Below are 27,963 nucleotides of genomic sequence, written 5' to 3'. Positions count from 1 at the left end.
TAAAGTCCAACTGCAGATGGCCAAGTCATTTCCAGAAGAGGGGACCCTGCCCTCCAAAGGCAAAAGGATTTTAGACTTTTTGTTTATTGTCGGTGCCTTTTAATATAAGAAGCCCTCCAGCAGCAGTGTTTAAGAACCTAAACACACCTGATTCTCCAAATCTATGCCTGCAGGTGGACTCATTTACCTGAATATAAACTATTATCTGATCAGTGCCTCATTTTTTGATAGGAGATGAGAAAAGGGAAAAGAATGTAATCCCTCTGTTATATGCCATCCTGTCTACAGTCACAGGTAGAAATAATATTCATTACTGTAAACTAAGCATGTAATAAAATGGGTGTGTTTTATGTATGTAAGTAAATACATGACACACAACATTCAAGCAGGCAAGATATTCATAAGGAAGGAAAAAACCCTTCTGTGTTTCTGAGATATGTAATTAAAATGATTGCGCTTTCCTCATGTATCCATGATATCAATCCCACTGTAGTCCTGACTTGTGGCGTATGAAGGTCCAAGTCTAGATTCTAGGTTTGATTGCTCAAGCATTCCCTCTGATAGAAGTAGCAGCTTTTGCAAGTAGCATAGGGCAGCCCCATAATCGTGTCATCAGATACAGTTTCACTGAAAAGCCAGTATTTTCCTGCCCCTCATTTTAAACTTAGTTTAAACATAAATTTAAGAGCCAGTCTGTTTGCAACTGGAGGAGCAGCACACCTTGTTGCTTTACAGACAGAAAATGTCCAGGAGCCCTTCCTGCTGCGCTCTCTACCAAAGCGTACCTCAAATTGCTGTTTTGGTTTCATGACACACTTCTGGAAGCAGAATACGCATTGACATCAGAGATCATTTTAAACAATTTGAAACAACCAAGGTAACCAATAGCAGTTTAAAACGAAGCAAGAAAATGCAACTCTTTGAACTGCTGAACATTTCCCATCCAGCAGCTTGCCTGGATATGCTTGAACCCCATGTCAGTGCTCACAGATTTAGCCAGAAATCCCTCTCTAGCACCCTCTGTTTCCTTTCAGAGGAGATGCAATTGTAAAACCTCATCACTCTGCATCATATTTAGCATCCCTCTAGAAAAGCAATTTCATCACAGTTTGGGATTTAATCCGATTTCACTTCAATTTTGTCCATCATTAATTTTGTCCATCATAAATTGAACACACCACTTCTTTAACAGGATAAAGTAACAAAAGGCAGGCATGCTAAACAGTCTGTGAGGGCACACACTCCTTACACTCATGGACTTTAGGGAAAATAATATCTTGGAAATATTATTTAAATAGAGAATCTGCCACCTGCTAAATTCCTTAGTGTCAGCTTCCATTTTAGTAAAGCTAATTAAGTGCACATTAAAATACAGAATTACTGAAAATCTTTTTCCATTTTATAAGGTATTTTTGTAGTCTTGAACTCTACTTTCACTTACATGGATTAAGATTTACACAGCCATAATTTTCCCTTTTCTATATATACTGCTTTATGTAGTATTTTCAAAACAGAGAACTAAGAGTTCATCTGTTTTACAGTATTCAAAATCCATAGCTGAAAAAATGATGCTTATATCAGAATGTGTTAGAATTCAAGACTTTCCTGAAAAGCTCATTTAAAAAGAGTTTTTGAGAGTAGCTTGCTTAAAAGAAAGCCCCTGGGATTTATAGTGTACCTGGTATTGTAGGTGTTAATAAACAACAAAATAATGTTCTGTAAAATTTTTACCTCTTTTTATCATCATAATCTTTATTTAAAGCTGAACACACACAATAACCAGGAATGTACATTTTTTTTCTAAGCCAATAACTGGATTCTCTTTAAAAAGAGACACATTATTTAGCATTTAAATTATAAGAAAGGACAGAATTGTCATCTTACTAACATAAAGGAGTCAGTTAAATATGTGGTTCTTAGAAAAAAAAATTTGTCTTTAAAAATGTGAATGACAGTCTTACACATATATCACCTTCTAATTCAGTTTTAAATCTTGCTTTGATAGTCCTGTCTCTACGATGGAGAAAGACGGCTTAGAGGGGCGTGACCTCATCCCATCAAACACACCTGACTGCATTTCAAATGAAGCAGGATGACAGATTTAAGCATGAGGAGAGAGAGATAACTTGTGCTTGAATTACCTGATGCCAGTAAACCCTGAAGAAACCTGGATCTGAGGAATCAATGCCACTCATGTCAAGAGTTTCACTGTTTCACTTACTGGTAAATGGTTCCCCTTTCTTTTCTGCTCAAACTGAAACTCATCATCATTCAGAGTTTGTCTGATATGTGTAAGCAAAGCCATCTTCACATAAGACAACACTGAAGGGGAATGTGAACAGACTGTATCTACATTCCATGGAAGGAAGTCTCCAGACACAACTCATGAGCCTCTTGTAATGGGTTTAATCAAATTCCCACTGAGCCAGCTGGAATTACACCAACCTTTCATTAGTTCTGCCTGAAATTCTATGGCCATTACTCTATACCAACTTGAAAGCCATCCTGTTTGTACACATACGGACACAATTATGCCTTTCAGCACAGATCCCAAGAGTCAACCATAAAGCAAACTACAAATATTTTTTTCTCTTCCTCTTTCTAGCCAAGTCATCAAGATTCTCCTGAAAATGTATCTATGGCTTCTCTATGAAATTCATGCCTTAAATTGAAAAAAATAATGTCTTTTTCTAAACCAGTTTTGTTTTGCTTCTCTCTCCTCTGCAACAGCCTACCCACTCAGAAAGTTGAATGCCCTGTATGAAGGGGGTCTTCATTTGAAAAATCTCTTCATTAGAGCACCCTCCCATCTGGTAATTATAAATGCAAGATAATGACTTTCAGAACATTCCCTTCATCTCTCTCAGCCTCAAGGCAAACCTTTCATTTCCTCATTCTTCCCTCTTCATCTTCACCCCCCGACCACCATCACTAACAGTCAGCTCCTTTGTGTAGCCCCCAGAGGAGGAAGGGCCAGAGCAGCAGAGCTGGTGAAGATAGCCCTCCTCCATGCTAACCCACATGAAACTAATGAGCTAGTAAAGATGCTGAGAGAGGTCTCCAGCTTTAAACTGAATTTGAAAAACACTGCTAAATGGTGACAATGTCTGTAAGCTCTGTGCTAGGTGTGCAGCACAACAGCTGCAGGCCGAGTTCCTTGGGTCCATGTGCTATTTTTAGCTACAACAGGAGCTCATACAAGTGTTCATTAATCAAGTATTAAAACCTCACTGGTTTGAAATATCTTCAGGAAGAGTTAATTTCTATTTTATTTGACTACACTGCTATCAAAACAAAGGGCCAGGAAAAGCAACTGATGAAACCTCTGGAATTCTCATGCTTTCTGTTAAAGTGTAGTTGGGAAGGAAATTATCACCTGGGTAAAACAGTGCTCTTACAACTTGTTAATTTTTGGTGAACTAAAACATTCCATGCAAGCAGGAAATACAAATTCCTTGCTTCTACCAGTATGCCAATTGCCAGCACAAAGAGAAATAAAGAAACCTCGTGTTCCAAACAGCTTCACATGGCACTGAGTGTCCAAGAAACATTTTGAATGATACAGTTATATAAGAATTTTACTTGTAACAGCTTTACAACCTACAGTCAAGCTACAGTTCCCATTCCCTCTCTAAGTCAGAAAAGACAATTTCCTCTCAAGAGCCCTGGTACGTAAAACAGATCCTCATACTTCAAGCGAATCATGCTTTATGTAAGTTCAACCTCTGCAGCATTACTAACATCAGTTAATTTTCTAGGACTCTCCAGCCTATTGCCACAATACAGAACAGCATGACTGTGTAAGCCCATGACATGTAGGCCAGACTGGAATCCATACCTTTTCAGTGTTAAGTAAGGGTCTAGTTGAGTCAGGTTTGAAAATGGTACTGCCAAAAACAATCTAAAACTTCAGGAGTAATGTTCCCTCTGTTATAAACCCATACACAGTGGACAGAGGCATGTATTGTTTGAGTGGTGTTTTGAATGCCTCATACATCAGAATCCTTGAGCATGCATATCTTCCACAAGTCTGTGATATTTCTGCAGCACTTTTCATGACCCCTAAGTTTTGGTAATATTTAAATTATTCAATTGAAATAAAATTTGATAACTCTGCTCATTTAAACGTACTTGAAGAATACCACACGTACTTAGAAGACACATAAATTAACACCAAGAGGCTGCAATTCCAGAATTTAAATACAAGGGACAGGAACTTGTCATGGGTGAAATAACAAAAAAAATAAAAGTAACTCCTACTTCCTGCAAAGCAAATTAAAGATAAAAGTCCACCTCTTTCTTCTTCTTGACCAGAGTCAGAGATTTAGCACAGGACTATCTACAAAACTATAAGGATAATGGTTCAATTTCAGGTAGGGAGATTAAACACTGATCCTTTAAAAAATAATAAAATAAAATAGAGGCATACAGCAAATGCAGTGCTGCTGGGCTGGCACAAGATTACAAGAGGTGTAATTGTCCCCATACCTGCTCAAAACATGCTTTGGGGGCTAGCAAAGATTCTGGTTTCTTTCAAACTGTTCCCTAAAATTTTTGGGTTTGACCACTTATATTGTACATCAAAGGATGTACTTGGCTTTGTTCTCTTTCTTCTTCCACCTCCCCTTCTGCAAAAGGCAACAAAATTCTTTGTCATAGTTTGCCTAAATAATATCACCTCAAAGCACAAACATCAGAGTAAATATAATCCTCCCTTTTCCACATACAGTAGATGCACTCACAGGATACAGTCCTAAATACTACAGCTTCTTCCTCTTTGCTTCATCAGTCACACCTGGTTGACACACATACTCCATAGTCCCACAGCTTCTCAGGGATCAGCTTTAATTTTGGATATGGCTTAAAAGAGTGACTTGCTAATCTGTAACTAGAAGAAAATGCTGTAATAATTAGAAAATCTAGGGATCAACAACAAGACCTAGTATTTCTTTGTACTTGAAAAAATTCTAAAACAAGGTAAAAGAGCAGGGGGTGAGGAAAGACGATGCAATTTTTGCAGGAAATATGAAACTGTTACCAATTATGGCATTAATTACTTTGTTCCCCATGCTTTTGGTCCATTCAGTGCTAAGGTGAACTTAGTATATTCTGGTGAGAAAGAGATGTTCTCTGTGCTATTTCAAGTCATAATTACTCCCGTCCCAAACTGAGAAGTACAGGGAACCTTGAGTCATGCCACACAGCCATATTATAACAAAGATTTTGTTAGCCACAAAGAGGACTTAAAAGGCAACAATACTGTCACATTTACTTACTACCTACAAGTAAAAATTAACCTGGTGCATATGGCATGCTATTAGTATCGCAATAATAATATTCCTCTCATCCTCTTTCCATGAGAAAGCCAAGCCTGCTGGTAAACACTTTTCTGTTCTTGCAGGATGGTTTCAGACTGCTAGGAATCATGCCACCAAAACAGCATTAAAATATTTCCAAACTGCAGCATCATTAACTCCTTAATGCTGCAAATCATGCTGAGCGCGTAATATAAAAATATTTCCAAAGTATCAGCTGTATTCAGTCACCTACAAGCAGCAGATTTTGCAAAAAGCAAAATTTTCTTTTTTATTTTTTTACTGGAGAAATATCAGATACAGACTGAGCAGCAGAGAATGCTCCCCTAGGCAGCACTCTAGTAATATTCCAGCAGTTCTAGTATTCTAGTAATACTCTAGTAATGAGTGACCCAGATGTGTCTCATTACTTAAGCAACCAAGTCTCCATGGAATAACAAAAATGCCAGATTTTGCCAACTGCATTTAGTAAGTTTTAATGCTCTGAGAAAACCATTATAGGAATTTTGCTTTCTAAGTACTAGAGCCTTGCAAAGAAGTGGAAGTCTTAAAAATATGGAAAATGGAAACATCAACTCCTAATAAAAGAGCTGCACGCAAGTTAGAGGACTTAATCATGACTTAAGAACTGATGATGCAATCACAAAGCTTAAACACATATGCTAAAATGGACATCTTTTCGGGCAATCACACCAAACGTTCTTCCTACTGAAAACACCTGTTTTCAACCCTCTGTGCAGAAAAATACATGCCTCAAAGCACACCCCAAAAGTTTAACTGAAAAGTTGACAAGTACAGGACCAGCTGCATGAACATTTGGCAATTCTACTAAACTGAACATTCTTGGAGGATATTTTGGAATCAAGGTAAGATTTTTAAACAATGTGTGATTTTACTCTTGATCTGAAAATTAAAATCACTTTTATAAAACAGCAAAGTGGTAAAATCTAATTGTTTGTTGTAGACATCTATTCTGGAGAGAAATTACAGCAGTGTCAGCAATCATGAGGTTGTCACAGGAAGGTCTGAGTTGGAAGATACCTTTGAAGATCATCTAGAGTAACCCCCCATGGTTGGGGGACATCTTTCCCTAGATCAAGCTCCACAAAGCCCCCATCTAACCTAAACATCAACACTTCCAGGGATGGGGCATCCACAGCTTCTCTGGACAACCTGCTCCACTGTCTCACCACCCTCATCGTATATCAAAAATCTTCCTTATGGCCAATATAAACCTACCCTTTTCCACCTTAAAGTGGTGCTCTTCATGCTGCCATTGTAGGCCCTGATAAAAAGTCTTGAATTTTATCATTTCAGTGATATGGAGGATAGGTAGAATCACTTCTAACAAACAATATTATTTTATAGTACTTTGGCACAAGCACATTTTCATTAGTTTATAGATGTACGGTTCTATGTTTTGAAAGGTGATACAAAACACTTCCTGGCTGTGAGAGAGAAGAAAGAGCAAAGTGTCCACTAAGTGCTTTATTTGGAGCTGAGTACTAGTTTTCAGCTAAGATATTTATTTGGAGTTGCTTGTAACTTCCCAGTATGTGGGACAGGTGACTTACAAAGAAGAGGTTGCACAGTTCATAACCAAACTGACTGTCCCACCTTACCACACAGATGCCAGAGTCATTGATGAAGCAGCTGTTGAACCACTGTGGCTTACTACCCAATGCCATTAAAAAGATGAAACGCATTGTGTGTCTCTAAAGCAATGTTAACATGAACTGCTTCAGGCAATCTGAACAGAGGCAGGACATGGACATGGTTCAGTATCTCTCTGGGAGATCAGATAAAGAGAGATACTGGGATCACTATCTCTCTACAACAGGGAGTTATAGAATCTCTTAATACAAGACAGTCACCTCTGCTGCTCACATGCAGTGTTTTGAAGGAAGTGTGCTAGAGGCTTGGCAAGTGCCTTCTCTCCTTTGCTTTACAGAACCCCATTTTCAGATTGTTTAGATCTCGAATGAAGCATCCGTACATTTTCCAGTCTAAGAGTCTGGCACATGGCTGTAATGACTAATCAAGTTAGTCATTACAAGCCTTGTAAGCAAGGCCAGTTTTTGTTGGAAACTGAGTGTGCAAACCAAATCATGAAGATTTAATTTTTTGGATTTAATTCAGTGTCTCATCTGCAAGAAAAACATTAGATTCGGCTTCCATAAATGCAACAGTCTAATTAGATGTTAACTGTATTTTGAGAGCTTGTTTTCCTATACTTTCAGTCCAAAGACTGTTAGCTTTCTCTTAAAAATCCTTGCTTAGAATTTAAAACTAACAAAACCCTGTCATGTTCAAACTGAGAAGTGAAGAGATGGTTCACTTATTCTGGATACGATGATTTTCACAATTTCTCTCACCTAAGTCAGCATAAAACGAGAAAACGAGACCAAGTATAGCAGAGCTGAACTTAGTTTGCTACAATTCCACAGCTCCATGGAATGGAAGTGTATAAAGGCCAGGGTCTTTAAAAAGTACTGGCAGTGACTGCTTTCCATTTTCAAAGGCTTTAGGTCTTCTGCACAAAACAGAGATGCAATAGGGCTGCATTTTGAAGAGAAAAGCAATGTAAATGAAGAAATTTCTGAATATTTAATGCTTAGAGAAGTGCCCAAGACTCAGCGTCTATAAAAGTATTTGAAGAAAAAAACATATAAGATTCCCTTCATTTCAAGGTAACATGGTGATGATGAGAGACAGAATCTCTCAATCACATGTGGTGAAGGAACAAACTTTGACCTTGAACATTCTCATCTGAAGTCTCATTTGGCCTCAGTGAGGAGTTTTCTCCTTTGAGACTGAAGATAAGTTAATATTAACAAACAAAAAGCTAAAGTAAGCCACATCAGTGGTTTTACGATGAGGATTTACTTCTATAAACCCAGACCTATATCCCATGCCAATAATTTGTTTCCTAAGAACTATTCATAACACTCCAAAAAGATCCTGTGTCAACAACTTACAGCTTCACAGGATGCAAAACTATCACCCAATAGCAGATCCCTTCCTGCTGCAGAACTATAGTTCTGAGAAGATCACTTCATGCCTGTCTCACATGCAAACAAGTATGGTACTGACTTGCCGTGCTTACCTCCTTTCAGGTAAAGCTTTGGCATGCTCTTAACACTGAGACACAGCAAATGGCGATGATGCATCCACTGCACCATTTGTTCCTCAACATAAAAGTGCCATGTGCTCCACCCGAATCCAACAAATGAAGGGAGTCCACTTTCATGGCAAATAAGGCTGAGACAGCCAGATTTTACAAACATACCCCTCAATTACAAGCACACACAGAAGACCTCTGCTGGGACTCCAGTCCTCCTCTTTCACATTTCCTCTGCCTACTGAGAAAGTTAGGAGAATCTCCATGAGGGATACTCTATGAGGTCCTGTTCCTTGGAGACAGCCTGCTAACTCCTGGGGATCCATGGCCACAGATGGGCAGCAGTGGCTCCACCCCACACTGCTGCAATCCCAAACTGTGTCAGAAACTTTTAGTCCTGCAGTGTATCTATAAGACAAGAGGTGCTTTCATCCCCATTCAGATGCTGAAAAACCAGAACCAGCACTGCTTACAGCTACGTGCACAGTCTTTAAGCAGAACAGACACTCTGGTCCTACACCTATACTCCAAACCCATCCTCTTTTTTCAGTTTGTCCATCCTTTTTGCCATCTCCCCACCCTCACTCCTGGACAAAGACTGACAAAGGAATTCCCCAAGTAGGCAGTTTTCCTTGGAAATTTTCACAGGAATGAGACTGGAAAGATGGGTATCCAAGTCCTCTCCTTCATTTTCATTTTATTCCCTCTGCTGACTGTAGGCACAAAAAATAGCCCCTACAGTACTTAGAAAGAAGACAAAACAACAGTGCTGGGGAAAGAGACAACCTTCCTGTCCACTTATAACAAAAAGTCTTTCAACAGTTCTCTGGGAAGAAGCAACCTCTGGCACGCCAAACATGCCCACAAGAAGTGGCAGCAGTCAAGAGATGAAAATCAAACCTTGGTAGTTGCTAACAAAAGAAGCCCCACTCATTTCTCAATAATCAAACACAAACTAAACCCCCCTGTTCTAATCTTGGCAACTTAGACAAATAGTCCTACGTTGTGTGCTATGTGTATACACCATAGGGCTACGTGTGCACCCCTATGGTGTATACAAAACACTCCCTGGTTCTGCAGTTTAGAACAGACATTCACTCACTTGTGTAATAATCAGTGTTTCCTAAATCCACTCCTCCCCTCTCAGCACAGACAAAGGATGCACATAAAGACCAAAAGTTACCCAGACTGATTAATTCCTACACCTTTCTTAAATCTTTCACTGATTCCTCTTAAGCAGCATGATGTCTTCTGGTATTAAACCAATAGCATGGAGGACTATTGAGAAGCAGAGCACCCAGCTTCACATGTTGCTAATTCAATTAGTAATACTAATTAAAGATTAGTAAGAAGAGCCACCCTTTAGTTAGAAGAGCCACCCTTTACATACCTGTTTCATTTAATTTTGACATTTCAAAAGCGACAATGTTGGAAGGTTAGACACCAGCCCATGGACTCAGTGCTTTTTCTCTGGTCCTCCTCTGCAATAGTCATGCATTCCAAAAGCAGAAAACAGAACTGGAAATGTGAATTCAAGCACCAGAATAAGGAAGCAATTTTTGCTTGTGCCTATTCCACAAAACACGCTTTCAGTTTTGCAACGAACTGTAGCTGCTCTATTAACAGCAAATAATATCTCCACTATTTCACTATATCTTAACAGAGACAACATTCCTATAGAAAGCTTTGACTGAAGGAATTTAAAAAATAATGAATGTTAGATTAACCCTCCTATTCTGACAACTAGGGGATGCCAAATTGTGTCCTGCAAAAGAAACTACTCTTTTTCCCTACCTCAGATAGGGATCAGGAGAAATTACGTATCTGATATTTACATAAAATGCAATGAATTGAAAAGTAAAATCCCCTGTAAGTCAGCAACAGCAGGACAGCTCTTTGCAACAGCAAATTCTCTTTGTAAGCTTTAGCAGCAGATCTGATTGCCATAATCGCTGCATGAGCGAATCCTGAACAAAGTACCTTCCATGTAAAATACATGAATAGATTTAGCAGATACATCTGGTGTACCAAGAAATACACCTGCAAATAAAGGGATACACTGCAAATTTACACAAGGACAGAACACTCATACCCATTACAATAAATTATATATGAATGTACACAAAAAGAGTACAACTTCTGCCTTTATACTAAAACACATCCCATTCTCCTCAGTAGGATGATATTGTCTGACAAGAGCTCTTGCCTAAGTAACTAATCAAATTTGAAAAACTAGACACACCTGTGTTTTTCTTCAGAAGAAGCCACAATTCAGCAATATCTTTGTAGAGCAAGGAGATCAGGCTTAAGGTCATGTTGCTTCTAATCGATTTACTGCAAAATAGTTCCGCAGACAGTGACCTATTTATCTGTGAGCCGGTCTTCAGTGCAAAATGAGAGCGCAAAACTCCATCTTTCAGTCAAAGCCAAGCCACCAGGGACACAATGCCTTTCTTCAAATTACATGCAGAGCAACTGTGCCTGTCAGCAGGCTCAGAGGTCTCCAAAGGGCTTGCCGGTTGCTGGCTACTGCTTCTAGTCTTCCTGCATGAAGTGCTGGCAAGCATTAGATATAAGCCGTTTGCTTTAAATGTGAACACACACGTGATGTGCAAACATTATCAGAGTAAGATTGCATTAAAAAATTAATCCTAAATGTGCCTTGTCAAGAACTTCCCTTTAAGAGTCCTAGCTTTAACAAGCAATGATCCAGTAAATCCATCATTATCATCTTTTTCTAACACTCTGTCCTACTCCACAGAAGTAAATTAACTACTCAAGTAGCAGATGTCCATTTCCAATGAATTATTGGTGAGAAAGTTCCCCAGAAATACATCCAGCATTTCCTATTTGTGAAGGAATTTTCACCCATATGTCTTTACCAGAACTGAACTAGGGTGTTTTTCTTGGTGGTAAAGCCATCAAGCACCTGTTCCCTATAAAGGAGCCTATCCAAAACAGCAGCAACTGTCAAAAAAGGCATGTATTCTAATAATATGACTTTGTAAATTGAAATACGTACAAATCCCTAATAAGGCAATGGGAAATAAGATGAAGAAATCAACTAGAACCAAAGTATTCCATATGATCTTTCAGACATGAATGCTGAGCCATCTTGCTTTACTTGATTCTTTAACGTAATTGTCCAGTGACACGCTACCTGTTAAATAACACACTTTAAATCAGTTACTGACCATCCAGACTCACTAATACAAAGAGTGAGCCAATGAGTGGGAGTGACAGCAACAACCATATGAAAACAAATGGATTGTTTTTCTTCACTTCATGGTGTTATAAGACCCCTCTCGCAGCTAGAGGGGTCAAGGAAAGAGGACAGTGAGGATAAAAAGCTTGAACTGATGGTTGCATCTGTTCACAAAATCCCATTTGCAGATGGGCGAAAGCTCTATTTCTGGTTTAGCACTTCCAGCCATCAACCAATTCCATAAAAAACCTCCAAACAAGCCCAGGTCATCCACAGACCACACCAAAAGTTATTTTCTGAAGCACCCCACATCTGCGTTCTCACCAGTCATCTGCCACAGAGCAGGAACTGTTGATAATCCCAAACCAGTCAGATGTATTATAACTACCATCTATATAAGAAGCTCTTTTCAGTGCATGGCGTTAAAATGTGACCTGAAGAATATAATTGAGCTAATTTATTTTAATTCTGCTATTTAATTTTGGAGCCCATTACATTTTGTACTATGCCAAAACACAAGTGTTTCCTAGGCAGAAACAGATATTTTTAATTAAAGGTATATTTAAAAGAAATAACACTCCTTAGAAAGTTTTCACTTAACTTTTCCATATTCTGCAAGGTCGTTACTAGCATATTGGACTTAGATGAGAGCTCAAAATTGGTGAATGAGTCTTCACAATGCTCCCGCAAGTCACATAAATACTCTCACATGTGAAAGTTGAGAGGAGTAAGCGACCTCTCTTGGATCAGATAACAACATCTGCCACAAAGTCAGAAACAGGATCTACGTCTGGTCTCAACTCCCTCCTTTCCAGAACTGTCACCTAAATGGCTTGGTGGAAGTGTGTGCTCCTAGACTGGTATCTTGGCCTGTAGTCCTCAAACAAAGATCACAATTTAAAGCATTTTATTTCTAGCTCTTGCACTACAACGTGGCTCCGGGAAAAACAGTCTCAGAACAGCTCAAAATCCTACTACGTACAATAGACCATATGCACACTGATACTCATTTCTTAGTTAACAGCATCAAGCCAGTCTCAAACACTTGCTAGTGGGAGTCCTCAGCAGTACGCTTGGCTGGCTAGATAAGACTGTGGGTAGTAACATGGGTTTGCTGTCACCTGCAACACAGCATGCTGAAAACCCAATTCTTGTTACCAGAAGATTTACACAGTGATAGAGCAGGCACAGGAGTGCTTTCCAAACTTGCAAAGAGAGGGCAAGGAAGCTTCATGGCCTTTCTTCGAAGATTAAAACCAAGTGCAAGAGGAACTACACCCTTCTGAGAAAAGTATCACCCTCACCTACACCCATGCAGTGAGATGCAGGAACCCGGTATTGTGGCAGTCTGGCTATTTCCTTGAACAAAAAAACAAACCCATGAATGTAAGGGAGGAAAAAGAACCCCCTACAGCATGTTGGCTGTGCTTGATCTCATTGTCAAGACAGAGAAGAAGTATAAACCCCCACATTAATCAACACTGCCTACTCCAGAGCCCCTTCATGTTGTACGTAATGTGGACAACCACTTCTCAACAGGCTTCTGCCTTCAGATTTCAGAAGAAACAGTGGAACAAGTCATTCAGGTGAAATCCAAGCATTAGTTTAAAAATAATTTCTTTTTTTGGAGTAGCACAACTCATAATATCCATCCTCCAGGTTTCCATCTAACTTCCTCTTTCCTAGCCTTCAAAGCTCCAAAACCCACAGTTACATATGGTTTTCCACAACCACTCAAGATCTAATAATGACCAAGGCTATATCCACCAAAATATAGCACTGTTTGTTTCAACCCTGCTATCCTTCAGTATTAACCAACTAGACACACCTTTCACCTCCCACTTTCAGGAACCACCATCCTTAGACTGAACACATGAAAACTGTACAGAGTGCTCAGCCTGTGCTGTATAGAAGACTCAGAGCCTGCTCCCACTGCTCTGAAGGAACACGAGTCCACACAAAGTGCCTCTGTGGAAAGCGGCCTCAGCTGCTTGGCTAAATGGTATTTCAGGCAAGGGTGATTTTTAGGTTTTTTTCTGGTTGTTTTGGTTTTTTTTTTCCTTAGCAGAGCTATTCTACGCAGAAAGCTTTAAGTTTCACTGGGCTAATGACACTATAGGCTCCTGTGAAACACATGGGAAAAATGGGCTCCGGACAGAAACCAAATGCTTTTCTAACTTAGCATTCTATTTTGGAGCACATGCATAGGGGAAGCATTTACTCCATGGTTATAATACCAGGTCTTCTTGCTGTGCACAAGAACAGCAGCAAGAAAGGAACTGAAGCACCAATCCCTTCCCTGGCTATCATGATCCAGCCTGAAATACAACTGGAGAGGAAAGCTGTGTTATGTGGGCACTTATGTTAGCAACAATATTTAAGAGCAAGTTTAACCTGTATTGAAGCACACAGGAGCAACAGCCCTCCTGAGAAAATCTGTGTAGGCACATGTCTCTATATTTATAAACACAAGAAAATTCATTTCAACTCCCCACATGTTCCACACTCAGGTTAAGCTCTCCTGCCACCTCAATGTGGGCTGTGAGTGACATATTCCAACCCACAGAGCAATGTGCTGTGGGAGATGCTGTTAAAGAATGCATGCAAAGTCAAATCAGGGTAAACTCCAGTTTTATGAAACCCAGAGAAGGAAGCTATGTCTGGGGCTTAAACAATACAAGATCCTGTAGCTGTTAAAAAAAACACATGCAGCATGAGGGAGGCAACATTGGTTAGTGGTAAAGAATATTAAAGTTAGTAAATTCAGTATTAAAGTATAATTATTAAATGTTTTCTTCCTTCAGGGGTGCAGTACTTAGCAAAAGGACATCAATAAAATGATGTGGCACTTTGTGGGATTCAGCATGACAGATCTATTCTTATACGATGATCTTTAGCATAATGTAAATGTATAGCCTCTCTAAAAACACATACCAAAATACACCTAATTTGCACCTGCAACCTCAGAATTTATAATTGGATGGAATTTATTAAGATAGTAAGCAATTTGATGCATAATCTGTTAGCATCTAGTTTAGCATACAAGACTACTTGAAGGCTCTATTCGCTTTCCCCTTCTAATCCTTCTTGATGGATTGTTTTTTTGTGGGGAGGGGGTTCCCCAAAGAATGAATGCAGAAAAGGTTTCATTCTTTTAAAGTCATCATTTAAAATTGCCAATTCTGTCTGGTCTACATCAAGAGATTGCAAAGCATTAAAAGGAGTTTATACACACACAAAACCACACACATGGGTTTGTACAAATCCATTATACAAAGCAGCTTGTTATATGTCCGTGCAGCAATAAAACTAACCCATTTTGAAACTGCTTTGGCAGTTTTCAAGTAGGATGCTAAGTCATCAGAAACGTCCTCTATCACATCCAAACCTGAATTTAAGCAAGCACATGCAATCAAAAATAACAGTGAGAAAAAAGCAATAAAGACTATGATCCATGAGACAGACATTCTTTCCATGAAAATGAGCATGTTAGTCATAGCAATAGTCGCTGGAGCACTTTAAAATGCTGTTCAATTCATAGGATGAACCCTGAAATATCTTCCGAAATGATATTGCCAAGAAGAAACATAAGGAAATCTGTTGAGAAATTACGCTTTGAAAGTACACTTTGCATTTCAAAGCTTTGAAGATTATGCATCCCTTACACCAGGTATCCAGAAAGTAAAATTTATAAGGACATTTAACATCCTATCAAGGATGGCACTTCTCCGGCCTTGTGACGTCGAGGTACTCCTGAAAACCATGACAGAAGCCTAGTCACTGAATGCAGTTATCACACATCTGTTTCAATTTCTAATTTTAAAATTATATCTTTCTGGTGTTCTGTGAACTGTTTATATTTTCAGTTTATATTTTCTGTTTACATGTCCCTTCCAGGCAAGCTCCCTCAAAAGTATTTAATCACTGGCCTCCCCTTCACTGTGCTGCAGGATTTACCAAGGCTTTTTATTTCAAAGAGACACAAAAACTGGACTTCCCTTCAGGTCAAATTTCATCACTCAGGAGTCAGTAGTAAAATACTTTATCCTGTAGTATTTGGTGACAGTTCTGTCTGTCCACAGCTGCAAAAGACAACCAAGAAATGGATGTGACCTTTTTAATATCACAAAGAGCAGCAGTACAGCAGCATGTACAGCAGTGTGTACAGCAGTGCCTGCAGTGAGATGTGGCTACACAGACTGCCCAGGGGTGAGGAAAAGAGGACTTTTGGCTCTGTGTCTTGGTTGGCTGCAATAGTATTCAAAATTCAGGAGATGGGAGACTACAGTCTGATAAGAACTGAAAACTGTAATTAAAGATGGAAACCAAGTTACCACTGACATTAGGTAGAAGGTAGGACTAAAATTCAGGAAAACCACGAGGATGAAATCAATTTTTTATAGCAGCAGTGGGATTAAAGGAGCAAGTAGAGGAGACAAGATATAATTGGACGTGGAGCTTAGTGGCAGAAGGGAAAACCCAACAGAGTACCAAGAACAAAAACACGTGATGAAAGCAGCACAGGAATTAAACTCAGGAAAAGAAAACCAGGCTTATTTTGTATATTGAAACATACAAACTTAGTAAGAATATTACTTCAGAAAGCAAGGAAAACAGAGACCATTACAACAATGATGACTTGTGCCACAACCACAACTATATTTATAGTCAAAATACAAAATAAAACTGTCAGCAATAGGAAACCCTTTTTATGACTCAAAGTACACAGAATCATTTTTTTTTCCAGATTAACAAGATACTCAGGAAGCAGAAAAACTTTCAGGTCAAAAGTTGTGGGAGAATCGGTTCCAACAAAAATATCAGATGCTCCTGTAACACTGATGATAAAGGCTGCAAAATTATTTATTATAAAGGAAGGAAGGGAAAAGACATTTGCAGAAATCTTGAAACAGCAAACAGGATAGAGAGAAGAGAAATCAAGATAAAATTACAAGACAGAAAACATTCTATCACATCTCTAAAATAATCATTGGGGTGTATTTGGCCAAATTAGTTATAGTATTTCAGTATTGGAGGATCATTCATAGCTTCAAATAAAATAAATAAATAAATAAATAGATCTGGCTATTAGATCATTTCAGTTACCTGCCATTTTAGATTGGTGAGTATAGGCAAATTCCCTTAGAGCTGGCCATCAGCTTTAAGTCTTACATTGCATAAATCTGACTCACAATGAAGTTACACTTGAAAATGGTCAAACCCACATAACTGATAGGATAAGAATGTCACTGTCTACCTAACACTGTCTAGCTTCCTACTTTTCAAGCCTGTTTTGACTTTGAACTCATGACTTAGGCAGCATGCATACCTTGGCCACAAAAATTCTGTGGCTGTTCAACCCACCAAGTCCCCATACACATGGGAAAAATGTGAAAAAAATGCAGGCAAACATGTCAAGAAATCCTCAAAGCTCACTATTTCTTCCACTTGCAGGTTTCTAAAAGTGTCTCAATTTCTCCCTCCCATTTCCACTCTTTTCAACCCCCTGGGCTTCAACAGGCTCCTCAGTTTCCTCAAGAAAAGGAGACTTAACATCAGCAAAGAGTAGAACAAAGCTCATTTTCCATGGATCAAAACCAAAGAGAACATAAAGCACACTTAGACTAGCTTCTTCTGGAGAGTCAACCCAGAGAACTGCTTCAGGTTCTCGACAGAAATTCAGTTCCTTCCAAGAAAGAAAATCTCACTGCAGCAAGAGAATAAAATACCTTATTCCTTATACTTAGCAGCGTGATACTCTTGGTTAAATTTAGTTGATGAAAGACAAGGCTCACACTGGTGCTCTCTGTGGAAATATACAACATACAATCATGCTTGATCTTTTTTACTTTGTAGACACAAGATGTGTAAGTAAACATTATTGTATTGTTAAAAAAAAGGGAGTGATCCTTTAATTAATACTTTATAATAAAAAAAGAAAATCTAACCCTGCAAAGAGCGGTTGTAACATCCATAAACAACTGCAGCACAGCAGCTGTAACTGTGTCCTGTTTCCAGTCTCCAGGAAGCAAACAGGAAACCTTACCTGATTGAAAAAGCAGCAAGTCCCTGAGATTTTAATCAACCTAAAGCAACAAATATTTTCCTTCTTTTCCAGTTTCCTGGGTTGCTTCCTGGCCCATTCATGAAAGCAGTACAGAGACCAAGATTTTCAAATAGCAGCTTTACCTTTATTTTCCACATTAAATATTGCTACTTGCCCTATTATACTGTATTTACTTTGCCCAGGTGTGACAGCTCAGGCAGGGCTGTGCATTCAAACAATAAAACCACTCCTCTGCCAAGGGCAGTTTACTAGCATTAGCCTCTAACTTCAGAAGGCAGGATTTTTCAGCTCACCTCAAAACCCTTCCCACTATTTTGAGATGAGCAACAATAACAATAGATGCACCATGCAAGAGATGTAATTATGCTTTAACTAACAAGGAGGAAAGACCCATAAAAACTTGGTAACCCATCATATCCACCTCTTCACCTCCACTGATCAGGATTTTGCAATTAACAGAAAACAAAACTTGCCAAGTCCCTGCCTTTTGCAGCTCTGTGTTAACACCTCAGCCCTCAAAAGCATTTGAAACAGCTTTGTGTTTCTTCTTACCATAGGAAGAATGAAGATGTAAAGAAGGATAAAACAAAGGCCAAAGAGCGAATTCCACTTGTTCTGACATATGCAGCAGCTGAACTAATGACCATGAATCTCAAAGGAGTAAGAGATAACTCAGACACAACCCCCAGCCATCCTTTCTGCTCTTCTTCTTGTCGCCTCTGTATAACATGTATCTAGTTCCCACCAGGTCCTGCCTTACCAAGTGTGTACCTGATTAGTTCAATGTAATTTTAACTTAGCCCTTACCCTTGTATTTGCACTAAAGTGAAAAAGCACAGGGCAAGTGTACCAAAGGTGAGGGCATCCTTTGTAGTTCCCTGCACTATGGTGGCAGCAAGCAGGGCCTCTTCAATTCAAGTCTCATCCTGCAGCCAATCTCTGAAGTATTTAACAGTGTCTTTTTAACAGGACAGATTTTATTTCTTTTGTTAGAAGCCTCCATCTCCCTTTACTCAAACCCATTCCTGTTTACTACTGCTCTTTTGATCCCCACACTATAGCAGTTTAGCCAGCAATGAATACATATGCACCTTTCCAGGACACCAAACACAGAATACAGAAGATACCAAATACAGAAAATCAGCCAGTTCAAAGGCTTAGCAAAGAACCAAAGATATCACTCAAAGAGAACAACAGCAAAGTAACACCAGAAGTATGCCCACTCCCCAGTGAGGATGTTTTTGCTGTGCTACATTTTGAAGGGGAACTTCAGGGCAGGTAATGAGGTATTTTTTAAGAAACATTTGGCCCAGACTTCTTCAGAGCACTTGGGGAAGCAAGGTGTGAGGGACCACAGGTATTCCATTATTTTTTCCATTGTGAGATTCTAGAAGTATTTTCCAGCAGCTCTCAGGGCTTTTTTTCTAAGTTTCTCCACAGTATGAACAAATGTGGTGCAGCTTACATATGAGATGTGTTCAAGTCCCTACTATTAGATGTACATAATTCCTTAGAGCACTAAAAAACTCTGTTAATCTCCCTAGTTTATTAGCTAGTAAAGGAACCAGCAGCTCAGCTACAAATAAATAAGAGCATATATTAGTCTCCACAAACCAACAACAAAACCCCTTGATTTCACTGAGCTTATTTCATGTTTTTTTCTTCAGGCAAGAAGGAAGAAACTCTCACTGTACCTGAGTGGAAGGAAAAGGCTCACAGCTCTACCAGCTTGCACAGAAAAGCAGCATGCATTCATCTGGCACCTCCTGGCAGCTGACTGGTGTTCAGCTTCAGCCAGCCCAGCTGGGGTGGATTCACAGGCATTTAAAGATCCACAGGTGCAGCCACCAGCGGTTAGGTGACAACAGCTTGTGCAAATAATCCTTTTGCAAGTAGGTCTTCAGATGGAGTGTGGTGCTATAAACCAGCAACTGAGGTTTTGCCTGAAGCCTAAACACAGAGAAATGGGCTCAGATCCGACAGGAGCCTGATCCCACGTGCAGCAGCAGTTCTGCTGAAGTCACTGGCTCCTGTGCAACAGCAGAAATTAGAAGCTAATTTGTAATTTCTAGTGTGCTCCACAGTTTGGCAAACTGTAACCCAAAGTCTGCTTTGCCATGTTTTCTCTTTTCTTATAGCACTGTTTTTTACCATATTGCCTCTCCTTGCTTGGATAACTCTTGGTATTATGCTCCAAAACATGCTTTCTGTCTCTAAAGCACTGATGGTGTTTCTGGGTACCAACAGCAACCTCTGTTTTTTCCTTTCTAAAATAAATATAGCCACATAGAGGAAATAGTTTTTTAGAAATTTAAACTATTCAAGACTGAACGAGCCCATTGTTTGGAGAGGGGACTTCAGGGCAGCAGTGCACTACAACTACTGTGCTACCGAGCATCCATAAAAACCCCGTGGACTGTAAGGGTTTGAGCTTGCATGTGCTGGGACAGGGAGAGAGGGGACAGAGCATTCTCATTGTTTAAATGTAAACAATAATAATAATAGGTTTTCGTAACTGAGAAGGAAGCAATCTGATGTGGAAAACAGTTGTTATTACACTGTTTATGATTCCTTGTTCCCGAAAAATATGCTGGGTTACTTTGGAACACTGAAGGGGGTTAAACTGATGTGACCTGAAATTGACCTAATGGCTGAAACCCCATCTGATAAAATGGGCTTGGGAATACCTTTTCTCTTTTTTATACTGGAAACATGCCAGAGTGGAAAATACTGGGTGGAGGATCCATACATAACTCCTGTGACTTCAAGAGCTTTACACTCAAACCCCCAGACAGATTCTAGTTGTTTAAGGCAGTAAACTGTATTCACTGCCAAAGGTGACTTCAGGGAGAAAGCTGTTACTTGAGCCAAAGGGCATGATTTTCAAATCAATCTCCCGACAAGTTAAAACCTGATGGCTCATTAGAAGTTTTCCAAACAGAACTGAAGTTCTCTGCATAAAGTCTGATCTTCATTTAGACAACTTAATATTGAAAGAAATTCAGAATTCCAAAAGCAAGGCCAAAACCTCAAGTCCTTCCCTTGGGAAGGAAACAGGCTTTGTTTGGGGCCACTAGGATAGCTCTTATGCTTTTAAGCTCTAATATTAAAGGTCAGTACCACCAAACTTCCTCTAATGCTTTCAGTGGAAATGGAAGCTGAGGTTGATTTTGCGTTGAACTGCGGATGTGCATTCCTCATCTTTGGAGCATGCTAAGCAGACCAGAACACCTCATTCTGGGAAGTTATATGGTTCTAACCCCTCTACCATGGGCAGGGGCACATTTCACTAGACCAGGTTGCTCAAAACCCCATCCAACCTGGCCTTGAACACTGCCAGGGATGGGACAGTCACAGCTTTTCCGTGCAACCTGTTCCAGTGCCTCACCACTGAGGCAGGTTTGACAATGTAAGCCTTAAGAGTTCCAGTCATACTCAGAGAAAAGCCAGCAAACTTCCCTTAGGCTATATTAAATATACATTTTGTCTGGCTGCTTCAGTTAAAAGATTACTAAATCCATGTTTTATATCTCTGATCTTTTTCCTCCTTCAGAGCATTTTATTGTGTCTACAAACTGTTTCATGTGTGAAGCATTACAAGACTTCATCACAATCAGTGTATATACTTCATTCGCTCAAAGGAGGCATCTTTTAATGAAATACTAAGTTAGTTCTCTTTATCATTATTCAGCACATGCATTTGGGGGCTGTCACGTCTTATCTGATCCAAGGAAAACCCCACATATTTCTGCAAGCAAAGCATAGCATAAAATATTTTCATTTTACTGATGTTAGAGAATTTTTCTTCTCAACTTTGAAATAACTTCTAATTACACAGGGAAACACTCAAAAAACTCAGTAGATCGAGTCCCACCACCCCCCCACTCCCTCTCCCCTCCCCCTCCCCCCAAGGAATCTATAGCCCTAAAATAACTCTGTAAAGTCACAAGACAGCATCTGCAAAAAATATTATTAGAGCTTACCTTGCAGACAAAGAACATAATTTTCAATAGCTGGAAGTCAGAAAAAAAACAGAGAAGGAACCAAGGTCAAATACCATCAGTCAAAAGGTGAAAAGGTTACCCTAAACAAGGTAGTAGACACCACCTGTACTTGCACCTGAAGTCCTTAAATAATCTTTGATAGCCATCATGGTAGATGATACAGAGATAGATAGCAAAATATTATCTGTGCCCCACATGCACAGTCCTGTTAAAATGTTTGAACACACTATTGGAGTCCTAGAGGTTTAGATGGTAGAAGCTAGAGAGTTTGAAAGTGAGATAAATGAGAGCTGAGTGGTTTTGGGCTCCCAGGAAGGACATGTTTTGAGTTTCTGTTTCAAAGCCCCACTATGATACACAGTATTGGAAAGCTAAAACTTCTCTAATGTAAAAGCATAAAGGCAGTATCTTGAATTTTTGATTTCACATGCTAGTTCTCCTTAAAAATAACTGACCTACTATAATAACTGACCCTATCCATTTTCTCACATACACCTTCAGAATCCACCAAAGATGGTAAGAATTGTATGTTTGGCTAAAACAGAGAAGATGCTTATTTTTTTTAATCATAAAGGCTTAGGAATCAAAGAGAAATACCGCTCCACAGGCTCACTGCATGAAACAAGTTGGTTGTGTTTCGTGAAAGCTTATGACTCTCACCTAGAACACAGAAAGGAGGGAAATACAGATTACATCTTCCCTTCACATAAAAGCCTTAAAGTCAAGTAACTCCTTCCCCAAAAGCCAAAGGACACATATAAGCAAGTTCTACAACTATCCCTCTGACATATATTTATATAAATGACATTTCACATACTGTGGAGACTTCTAAAGTGATTTCTCAGGGAAGTAAATCAAAAGATGGAATCATTCAGGGAACTACTCGTGACTAATGCAATGAAGCAGCTATGTTAAGACTACATCTGAGACTCCTAAAGATTTTCAGAATACAGCCCCATCCACACTAAGATTACTGTAGGTAATTCACAGATCTCAAGAGTTATTGTCATTCAGGACAAATCTTAGATAAATTGCCACTATAATTCTACTAGTCACAATTTTTAAAAGTATACTCTTGACTAATGAGTCACATCTGAAATGACAGGATCATTCTTTTCCAACTGCCCCACCAACTAATACCTGTTTGTTAAGTGGACAGAAATCCTTACTAGAAGACAACTACCAGTTATTCCCACCGAGCCCTTCAAGGTCTTCTTCTAACTTGGTCCCTGGACTCACTTTCTTCATGGCCTCTATTTACAGAAATTCCAAAATTGAATAGAAACCTTGAAATGAGAAATAAGTGTAAGTCTGATTAAAATAATTAGATGAGGTTGAGATTCACTGCATGTTGAGAGCAGTGCAGGTGAAAGAGTCTCACAGTTTTTCCACCTGGGGTTAAGAAAGGATAAGAAGCAGCAGCTCCTATGGAAGATTCCCATAGGGTCCTCCAGTTAGTTATTTGGCCTCACTCCAAAAGGAAAGAATGAACCTATTAAACAGCTTGGTCCCTCACCCCAAATTGTTTGCAAGTTGACAAACTCACTGTCAATGATATCAAAGACTGCCGGCAGGTACGAAAGAAGAGTTGTCATCTCTTTAGTACAAGAGTAACTAAGACTTTCATCAGCAGTCCTTGACATTACTTTCAGAAAAAACACCAACCAACAAGACCGAGGAAGGGTTTATGCCGTACTTGAGTCAAAGTGCAAGAAACAGAAGTTGTGTGTGAGCTTGGATTGACTGATGACTAAAACAGAATCTCTCTTGTTTTGGTTTTTGTTTTTTAATCACCGAGCAAGAAATGAAACACATAAAAGTTCTATTGAGCTTCACTTCCTGCTTTGGAAGAAATAGTGGCTCTGAAATAAGATAAAATAAATAAATAAATACAAGAGCTAGCTTCAACCAGGAAGTGGTGGAAATCTTAGCATAAGCTTTGATCCTTTTAACTTAGTGTGGTTTACCACAAGACCATGTATGTTCAATCTTTTCAGATTAGCTTAACCTTCAAGGTTAATTTGTAGATGATGTGAGATTTTTTTAAACAGCACAAGCATGCACAGTAAAAGGAAGTAGTATAAGCCTTCTTATTAAGTATGACTTCAGTATAGCAGATTGCAACAGCACATGATACTGGAAAGTTCTTGAAAGAACAATGAAAAAGATAAAGAGAGTAAATAAAGTTACATCCTGACTCCAAACTGGTTCTACCCAGAGAATAAATACCTTCTTGTTGACAATTCTCTGTATGTGAAAGCAAAAGCATGCTATCAGAATAGTAAGGCATTTTTATTCAAAATTACTGAAGTAAAGTATCCCTGCTTATTTATCAGGGTAACTTAAGTTCTTTTTTTTTTTTTTTATATTGTATTATTTTTTCATATATTCTTCAGCTATCATAAAAGCAGGAAAAATTAAATTCCTACTAACTCTCCACATACTATCACATTAATGCCATTTATGCTACAGCCTCTAAATAGATGGGCTTTTCAAATAACACTAATTGCCAGGAAAACATTTTTTCATTTCAAAAGTCACAGACACAGTCAAATTTTGTTTTCTGATGATTCATTTGCATATATTGAAGTAACAGAATAATTTTTGACATTTTTTTCCTTCATTGACATATATAAACCTTAATGTCACAGGACAACCACCCTTAGAAAAGGGCTGTTCTTTTTAAGAAGCCTCAGACAGAGTAAATCTTAGGAAATGGGCAGCAAAAAAATCAGAGGCAGAGGCTGGGGAGGTCCAAGGGGCAAGAAAGCAGGCTCAAGGAATCCAGAGTCAGTGGATCTGGCGGAACAGGAGCCTAGAGGCAAGGTCTTGTATTGACTCGAATTCTGTTGGTGTGGATTTCTCTCTAATTTGAAAGATTGTTGAAAGTTCTTGCTTTCTTGAAGGAATCATCATCCAGTGGAATAAAGCCGTGGCCTGTATCAGTATCTCAGAGTTTGGATATTCCTATTATAAGGTGCACAACTGGAGAAATAATATTTTCCCCCCAAATTAAGTCACCAAAATTTTTAAATAGTAACTTTTATAACATTTTAATTTAGAATATTATAATTTTATGTTGCTTAAAAAGGAATTAAAATAACTTCTTAACACAGGAAATGGGAAATAATAAGCAATTTTAGGGATCTTGAGAGCGACCACTCTCAGAAATCTGCTGATAATGTAATCTATTTTAGATATTTCTACTTCCCATCACAGTATGCATCTTAACCCAATTGTAAAATACATCCCTCAAACCATATGTATCCTTCACTTTTACTTTTTAACACAAAGAATAAAGATTTTAATTAAAAAAAAAAACAGAACAGGATGTATTTAAAATTTCAGGAAAAAAGAAGTTAGAAAAGGAGGCTGGGGTCCCTCAGTTTTATAGGACAAGTCAATACAGACATTTAAGTGAAGGAATTTAAACATTTGCCATGTTACCAGAACTGGTACCTCTGAAAGTAACAACCTTTTTATTAGAAAACATACACTAAACACATTCCAGCTGCAGAAACTGCCCTATAAATTTGTGTGATAATACTGTGAATCTGATTTCTGCATCAGCAGCTCCCTCTTGATGGATATACTGTCTATGGACTTTTCTGGCTTTGGAAGGATGTCAGCTGTGACTGGTTTTACTGATGTGCTCATTTTTCACTAACTTGTCTGAGCCAAATAAATCATTTAAGCACATCACAGATATTACATGGCAACAAGTTTGGAGTTGTGCTATTTGAAAGGAAAGAAAATTCTGTAAAAACCATATATGAAAAATTAGATCCTAAAATATCTAATACTTTGCTTCCTTTGGAAGAGAGGATTTAAAATAAAATCCAAACTCTACCATGCACTATTCAGCCTCTTCCAGTAACTCATGTTCTGTGAACAGTGTGTTTTCAAGAATCAATGAGCTAGCAAAACTGACACTGACTCTTGAAATACATACTTTTTTGGCACATATAAAACATGGAGTTCAGAATGCTTCCAAGAACACAGTCCCCAGCCACACACCTTATACACTCCTGACTTAGCAGACTGTACAAGTCTGTTTACATTTACAAGATCTAGGAGTCATAAAGTTAAGCTCACTTACCCTGTGCCACAAAATCCAGCCATGAACACCATTCTGAGAAAAAATAATAGCTCTTCATTTCTGCTACAGAAATTCCTCCATGATTCATCATCAGAGAAGAAAAATATCTGCTTTTCCCTTCCTCTGCTCAGAACAAACTACCCCAAGAAGGTAAGGGCTTTCATGTTAATTGAACTTTGTTCTATAAATGCAACAGGTGGCACAAGATGGCTTTACAAATGTATTTTCCTCCAGTAATGCCACTGTTCTTGCAATTATCTCTTTAATTATAGTGTTTTCCCCTCATGTCACCACCCTGAATATTTACAGACTGCTGATATACCCAGCGTCTGATACAGTATATCTAGGCTATAGGCTGAAACCCTATGCATATATTCACTCATGTTAGGCTTTAACAAGGCAAAGCAAAACTGTTTTTCATGCAGATATTCACAACACTATCTGGAGCCAGTTGTACTGAATTGCTCACTCACAGGTTTAATGTTTTGGTGCTGCTTATCACCTCTGCTATGGATTCACACCCAACTCTCTTCAACTTTCTGCTAGAAAAAGTGCAAGATCATTTCCAGGTAATGGAAGTCTCAAGAGTGGAAAGCTCAAATCTCAAATAAATCCCTTTTCAACATGTTTATCCAGCCAGCAAATGAAGGTGTGAATACAGCAAAACAATAAACACAGCCTTACACGCCTAGATTTATCTAGAATGGGAACTAACAGTAATAAAGTTGTAGTGGCAGACTTCAACACTGATCAGAAATCTCAGCATTTACACAGGCTCCAAGCAGGCTTTTGCTACATTGAAGCCTTCAGCTAGTTAAGTTGTCTGCTATATTCATGTGCTCAGTCTGACATTTCCTGCATCCATATATTCTGCTATCCTGCCTATAAGCTAGCACCCTCTCCCCATACAAGAATGCCCAATATCCAACAGAAATACTCACAGAACTCTAAGAGAAGATGAACCACAACATCCCCCTAGCAGACACAGAAAATTCAAGAATGCTCATCCTCTAGACCCCTCTTTACAATTTGTATTGGATTACCCAGGTTGAGGATTAACCAAGTTTTATCTTATAATTTCACTACAGAAGTCTATTAGTATTAGTATTAGACACCCACATTAGAGCGCTGCCTCTTTGTACCTTGTCACAGAACTTCTCTGGATTGTATCGGAAGAACCCTGGGACATAGACAATCTCCTCATCTATCAATTCACTACTACCTAGAGCATACACACAAAAGCAAACCACCACAGACCTTCAGTCAACTTCATCAGAAAACCAACCTGAATCCTGTGTGAAAAGATGAAGACTATAGGAGGCCTCCAAAGATGCTCCCTGTCCATACTAAGCGCAGCACAGACTGAAGACGGATGTCTCTGAAGTCTCCACTTGCCAGACTTGTTTTGCAGCTTTGGGTTCAAGCTGACCTACTGTTCCTGTTTGCTTAGGCAAAGCAAGAAGAGGGAGAATCAAAAAGGATGGGCTGTGAGCACCATGCCAGGAAGCCCATCACAAAGGGCCACAGCAGGTCGGGAGCCTGGGAAATCTCCCCTGCTGACGGGAGGACAGAGATGCCCTCACAGAAGACAGCTTAAGCCATGGCTTTCAAGGGCTAAAATCCACCACGAGCTGTGTAACTGCTGTCCCACCTGCCTGCAGTTGGAGACACAGAAGCACACAGAAGTAGTATGGTCAGGAACTGATACAGACCATGATGCTGCCTCCCATGAGCCTGAGGTATAAGCCTGGGCCCTGCCTGCCCAGGCAGGAGGGACCACACAGCACCTGGTACCTGTTCATGTAAAGATTTCTATATTCCATATTAAACATCTTCACATGCAGGGAAAGGGTGACGTGACAGTGTGCAAACTTGCTCCTGGCAATATCCAGAGATGCTAATGAAGAGAGAACAAAACTCTGTAAGACCTGGGACAACAGGACAGAGTGGCTTAAATCTGTCACAAGAAGAGAGATGCATGCATCATGGGATTCACAGAATCACAAACACATTTACTTTAGAAATACATACTTGCCAAAATTATAGTTTTACTCGGCATAGCTAAGGACAGAAACGTTCCCAGCCTGCAGTACCTTTCCCCTTCCACAGTGCAAACCTTTGATGTACCTTTTGTGTAATACTTGGTCTGGAA

The 27,963-nt window shown here is 39.2% G+C and overlaps 1 protein-coding gene across 1 annotated transcript in view; it reads right to left on the bottom strand.

The window, feature by feature from the left end:
* MCF2L (MCF.2 cell line derived transforming sequence like) overlaps positions 1-27,152 on the bottom strand; it is a 93,411-nt gene extending 66,259 nt beyond the window's left edge. The window contains exon 1 of the mRNA XM_031046159.2: positions 27,097-27,152. The gene's annotated coding sequence lies outside the window, so the exon portion shown is untranslated. The remainder of the gene's footprint in view (positions 1-27,096) is intronic.
* Between the last annotated feature and the right edge of the window lie 811 nt (positions 27,153-27,963).

Source organism: Melopsittacus undulatus, chromosome 2, assembly GCF_012275295.1.
Source record: "Melopsittacus undulatus isolate bMelUnd1 chromosome 2, bMelUnd1.mat.Z, whole genome shotgun sequence".
NCBI classification, from domain to species: domain Eukaryota; kingdom Metazoa; phylum Chordata; class Aves; order Psittaciformes; family Psittaculidae; genus Melopsittacus; species Melopsittacus undulatus.
The sequence above is the reverse complement of the archived record's forward strand: the minus strand, read 5'-3'. Positions and strand labels throughout refer to the sequence as shown.